Raw genomic sequence first — 7,050 nt, forward strand, 5'->3', positions numbered from 1 at the left:
GTTACCAAATATATAATTTTGATATTTACAATAAAACCATAGTAGGAGGAATGGATTAAATGCTAAATACACATTTGTGACATCTAAGCAAAAGGTAATAAGTATTAATAAGCTTGAATAAAACAATGCTTACTTTTGCTAACATTCTTTATTTAAATGTCAGATTCATAGTTTCCCTTTTCTGATATCTAATTTAAATCCTGGGTTTTGCTCTTAGTTTTGGGAAATTGTTCCTTCTGAAGTCCATTTGCACAATATTATTACAATTTTAATGATTTGTGGTCCTCTGAGATTACCGTATATTGTGTGTGCATTGGACTATGAACAAAATATCTGTGAAAATGATTTTAAAAGGTTGGCAACTACTTGTATGAATATTGTAGGTTTTAACTTATATTGGTATGGAATTAATGGAAAATTTAGAAGAACCTGACTGGCAACTCTAGGAAAACATTGTTTAGAGAATGCTCTTGTTGAAACAGTAAGGGGTTTATTAATAAAGCATTGAATGTGACATTCACCAATCATTCACTGCAGCTTAATCTTCCTGGTGCACGTGTTTAAAATTACTGTGATTGTTTAATTGTAGTGAATGTTTGGCAAGTGCCACACTCACTACTATATAACTATGTGTAAAAAACTTTTTTTGCAAATGAACAAACACCAGACGTTAGTTTGTCCTGTATTTACTGTTCTGTGATACGTCCAGTGGATGGCTATGGACTTTCAATAATTTTATCACTTTTGTCTTATGTTGCATTATTTATGCTTTTTATATTTTTCCCTTGAATATTATACATACAAAACATATTATCACTTATATTACTGCAAGTTATTGGGATTGTATCAGAAGAAAGTTCATATTATCCTTTCAAAAAATAACAGTTGACTACCTATATAGTATGTTCATGTTTATATTTAGGGAGTCATGCAGTACAATTTGAACCCCTTGTGAAATGTAGCACACAGTGAGGGGACTTACCAGTCAGATTACCAACACAATCATGCACAGAGCTAGTGCAGATAACATTGCCTCTCATTAAAGGAATCTTGTCACGACAGAATCAAACAGTAAAACATCATATCTTTAAAAAGAAGAGCAGCTATATTTACCTCTACAGTGGCCGGCATCCTAAAATGCCACTATTATGCTGCTCCCTGACCACTTCAATTATTCAACACATCTGGGTGTGTGAATAACTGCTACCCATGCCACAAAATGTAGTTCCATCTTCTGACTTGTAAGTTACTACAGGACATATGAGCAGGCAAAGGGGATCACTGCCTGTGGCAGGGAAAATGGTGATTGGCTCATCTGATCGGTCAAATACTTGCAATTGCCAGGGAGCAGCACTAACCACTTGCCCTCCAGAGGATTTATCCCCCTTCCCGATCAGACCATTTTTCGTGATACGGCACTACATTACTTTAACTGACAATTGCGCAGTCATGCAACGCTGTACATAAATGAAATTTATGTAATTTTTTCCCCACAAATAGAGTTTCTTTTGGTGGTATTTAATCACCTCTGCATTTTTTATTTTTTGTGCTATAAACATAAAAAGACCAACAATTTGGAAAAAATCCCCCAATATTTCTTACTTTTTGCTATTAAACATGTCCAATAAAAATGTAAAAAATCTAATTTCTTCATAAAATTTAGGCCAAAATGTATTCTGCTACATGTCTTTGCTAAAATAAATCACAATGAGTATATATTAATTGATTTACGTGAAAGTAATAGCGTCTACAAATGGCGGTATATATACTGGAATTTTTATTTTTAATCTTTTTAGACTAGTAATGACAGCGATCAGTGACTTATAATGGGATTGCGAGACTGCGGCGAGCATTCTGACACTGGGTGGAAACTGACTGACTGCCACTGACATCCCCACTGACACTAAAGGTTCTGTTCACACCAATGCATTTTTTATTGCTTTTTGCAGAAACACACTACAGTCCATTTAACATGGTTTTCTATGGAACATGTTCACATATATGCTTTTTTGAGTTGCTGCGTTTTTGGAAAGGGTCAGGGCTTCTTTAAAAGCAAAAAGCAGCATTTTTGCTACAGTAGAGTTCAATGGAGAATCTGCTGAAATGCGTGGTAGTGTGTTTTTGCTGCGATTTTGCTGCATTTTTATTCTTCCCAGCAAAATAAAAAATTTTGCTTAAAAAAAAAGAACTGAACAAAACGCAAATTGCGGCAAAAACACATGTAGAAAAACGCAAAACGAACTGCCAAAAGCACTGCAAAATGGACAAAAAACAAACTGCATAGGTGTGAACGAAGCCTATTACAGTGATCAGTGCTAATAAAATGGACGGTACTGTACTAATAACTCTGGGCAGGAAGGGGTTAACACCTGATCAAAGAGTTACCAGTGTGCTGTTGTGTGTTTACATTGTGCGCTGTGTGTGTTTTACTAGGGAGACATGTTGTTTTGCTATTTTACTTGGGAAACATGCTGCTTTGTATCTCCCTGCTGTACATCTCTGTTGTGCATGTGCCCCCTACCTGGAAATACAAGTCACATAAATATATATATAAGCATGCCCCTAAAGCAGGCTTAAATTAAAAACGTACGTGGATATACACAAGTTTGTTAGGCAAATCTCTCTAAAAAGGCATTTTCTGAATAATCCCATCTTATACAATTAGACGAGTAATGGTGTCACTCATTCCAATCTAAAAAATGCCTCCCTTTTTAATCCCCCCGCATTCCCATTCATACATAAATGTTTTTAAAGAAATGGTTTTAAAAGACATGGAAGCAGTCAAACCTAAACATTCATATAATCATGGCAGCATCGAAACTGGCCTTAAGTCCTTATTAGATAACAAAAATCTCATTATACGACCAGCGGACAAAGAAGGGGGAATTGTTGTCCTCAATAAAACAGACTACATGACAGAAGTTTTAAAGATTTTAAGCGACAAAGATACCTTTTCAGTTTTACCCAAAGACCAATTGACAACTTTTAAAAAGTCCTTAAAAAACCTGATTACTAAAGGTTACGACAATCACATTATTAACAAAAAAGAAAATGATTTCTTAGTCCCCAAGGCACCTAGACTCCTGATATTATATTGTCTGCCGAAGGTCCACAAGGACCCTATTAATCCACCTGGAAGGCCCATCGTTAGCAGCATAGGGTAGCTTTGCTCAAGAATTGGTGAGTATATTGATTACTATTTACAACCCCTAGTCTGCACTACACCTACATATCTAAAGGATACCAAACACGTATTGAATGATACTAGAGCTCTGAGTTGGAACCCAGAGCAGTTGACTTTTCTTGTAACTGCAGATGTCGCATCCCTGTACAGTAACATAGATCACAATCATGGGATGCTGGAGGTAAAATATTACTTGAATGAGGCACATCACATCCCCTTGACACAAAAGAGTTTTATTTTGGAACTATTGGACTTTGCCATGCATAAGAACTATTTTTGGTTTAATAAGACATACGATGGGAGCCAAGTTCTCTCCCAGCCTGGCTAATCTTTTTATGGCCAGGTGGGAGGAGGACATAATTTATGCTCGTGAATGGCCAGAATTGATTTTTTACAAACGCTATATTGATGATGTCCGCCTTCTTTGGCAAGGAGAAGAAGATGCCTTAATTAATTTTTTCGGGACCCTCAACAATAATGACCTTAACATCAAACTCACATACACATACAGCACTAAGGAAATAAACTTTCTGGATGTCACACTAATCAATGAAGGAGGACATATAATCTCAGAGGCCTTCTTCAAAAATACTGATAGAAATAGTTATATTTCTACAGATAGTTGCCATCATCCCTCTTGGCTCGCCAATATCCCTAAGGGTCAATTCATGAGGGTAAGAAGAAATTGCACTAAAATAGAAACCTACCACACTAAAGCCATGCTATTGAAACAGAGATTTGCAGATAAAGGCTATGACATAGCCAAATTAGACTTAAACATGGATTTAGTAGCTAGCCTTAATAGAGACTCTATGTTGTCCAACTCCACTATCCAGAAAAATAACAACTTTTGTCCATTCATAACATCTTTTTCTTTGCAATATAAAACCATTAGTAGAATTATTAACAAGAATTGGAATATTTTACGTGGAGAACCTATTTTATCCAGCGTTCTACCCGAAAGACCGGAAATTGTCTTCCGAAAAGCATCTACCTTGAGAAACAGAATATCTTCAAATATAGTGGATCCCCCTCTCAGACATACATTTTTTTCTATGAAAGGTTTTTACCCATGTAAGAAGTGTGTGATCTGTCAACAGAGTAAAAACTCTTTTAAGAGAATTGAATCCTTCACATCCACTTCCACAGGAAAGACCTATGACATATCCGCATTTATTACATGTAATAGTTGCTATGCTGTGTATTTACTTGAGTGCCCTTGTCGTAAACAGTATGTACCAGAAGACTAAGGGATAGATTTCACGAGCATATTTACAATATTAAGAGAGGCTTCAAAGAACACTCATTAATTATCTAAACACTACAGATATCACCATAGCAGGGTTTAAAATTTTAAAATTTACTGGTATAGATATTATTCAGAACCACTGGCGGGGGTCTAATAAAAGTAGATTTGTCTCACAAGCAGAAACCAAATGGATTTATAACATGAAGACTCCAACCCCTGCAGGCCACAACATAGATGTAGATATTAATTGTTTTATTGATAACAGTTAATTTATGTCTGTTTAAGACATTCATCTCTTTTTATATTTCTATATCTTTGGCCTGCCCTTTGTACATATATATATATATATATATATATATATATATATATATGATTTTTATCTATATATGTTTTGCATACACTTGATATACTCTAATTACCGTGTTCTTAGGTATCTTAAGGTATCTTACTGTACTCTTACTGTACTCTTGGCTATTTTATTTTATATAGCCGGCATGTTTTTTTACTCCCCCATTTTTATTGAATCCCCTTTTTTCTTTTTATATTTGTTTCTGTCATAGGACAATTTTATCTAGTCAGTTTTATCCCCATTTTTGGGTGTTTATGGATTTTTATGATTAGTGACCATTTTTGAATATATTGTTTTTTTGAGCTATTATATTCTATATGTTTTTTACATAATTTTTACCTATTTTGCCTTTTAAATATGAGTCACTTATCATTTAATGGTTGTTACCTTTTATAACTCTTATTGTCACTATTTTAGCTAATGTATATCAATAATGTATTTATATCATGTTCATATGCATGGAACCATAATCAGGATACAACAGGTGGCTCTTCTCTTAATTCTTTTAAATCATTTTACCTACTTACATTTATTCCGTTTTCTCCTATTATAATATATATCTACATTCTATATACGTAATAATAAGTGCAATAGTTTTTTCGGAAGGTTTTGTAACCTTATATATGAGCTGCCTGCATTGTCCTTGTTAAACCAATGGAAAATGGCGCCCGCTACCCGCATGCGCACTCTAAGTTGGTCTCTGGCTCACCATTTTTAGCGCTATTTAACGAACACACAGGACATCAGGCTGCAATGGCACACCCCTTTTGAAAATGTACTATTGTACGAAATGCGTCAAGGAGGAGCCTGCATGCCTTGACTTCACGCTGCCAGATCACGGAGGTCTGGCGGCCATTTTATTGGCCCAGCTGGTCAGTGCTTTCAGTAGCTTTATACTGCATGTATTTTCAAACTTCAGTTTGATACATTTACTTCATGCCGATGTATGTGAATATTTGGCTTGCTTTTAACCCTTGAATTACTCCTATAATAAACGCATCAAATTACTACACTATGGGAATTTCCCTTTTTGCTCTGCATTGAGCGTTTAATCCCCCAGAATTCCCCTGGTGACCATCCCAGTGCCTGGAAGAGGCGGCATCCATTTTACTACATCCTTAAAGGGGACCTCCGGTTTATTACCACCCTGATGAGGGCCACCTAACTTGGGCTGCATTTGGTACCACCTAAAGAGGGATTCCTGGCAGACCTCTACTTAATATATTATACTGCACAATGCCAAGGCCATCTGGTGAGTGCGCATTTTATCTGTATCTCGCACCTCACCGGACTTTTGAATTATGCACAACTGGGAATAATCAAGTCACCTGGGCCTTGACCATATACATTTACATGTGGATTTTATTAATTTATATGTGGATTTTATTCATTTGAACTTTATAACCCCTTTTCCCCATTTTAATGTACACCAGGACATTATAACATTTATCATACAACCTTTGATATCTTTTAGCGCTGCACAATCATTTTTATATATCTTTTAGAAGGTTCATGGTTCCTTTTTAGTGCACAGCCGCTTTCTTATTAAGAGTTTTATATGTATTATATATATATATATTTTTTTTTTTCTGCAGCCGTGCCACCCTGTAGCAGTACTTCTGCAAGTGGTTAAAGCATTTCAAGGTATGGGCCACTGGAAAGCTAATATCGTGCCTCTTTTTGTACAGGTATGTTCTTTTACAGGTTTGTCCTAGTCACAAATCTCATAAGCCCCTTAGAAGCCCACTTGCAATGTCGGTCATCTGACCACATAGGTTTTGAAAAGGTCTACAACAGGTTAAAGTGGTTCCAAAGGCTAAAATGTCCCCCTAATACTTACCCAAGCCTGATTCTGGTCTCGATGCAGAGCTGTGCACGAGAGCATCAGCTCTCCCGGGTCTCTCCCTGCTCCTTGGTTGAGACAAAGCAGTGGGAGCCATTGGCTCCAGCTGCTGTCAATCACTCTATGGGGTAGATTTACTAAAACTAGTGCACTCAGAATCTGGTGCAGCTTTGCATGGTAGCCAATCAGCTTCTAACCTCAGCTTATGCAATTAAGTTTTGGCAATAAAACCTGGAAGCTGATTGGTTTCTATGCAGAAGTGAACCTGATTTTGCACTCTCCAGCTTTAGTAAATAAACCCCTGTGTGTCTGTTGGATACTCAGTAGGGGGAACGCAGACAGGGGACTCGGAGCTGCTCTGTGCAAAACCATAGCACACAACAGGCAAGTATAACATGTTTGTTATTTATAAAAAAAAACCTGAA

This window comes from Staurois parvus, unplaced genomic scaffold (genome assembly GCF_062004578.1).
Source record: "Staurois parvus isolate SC_StPar_1 unplaced genomic scaffold, SC_StPar_1.0 ptg000243l, whole genome shotgun sequence".
NCBI lineage: Eukaryota > Metazoa > Chordata > Amphibia > Anura > Ranidae > Staurois > Staurois parvus.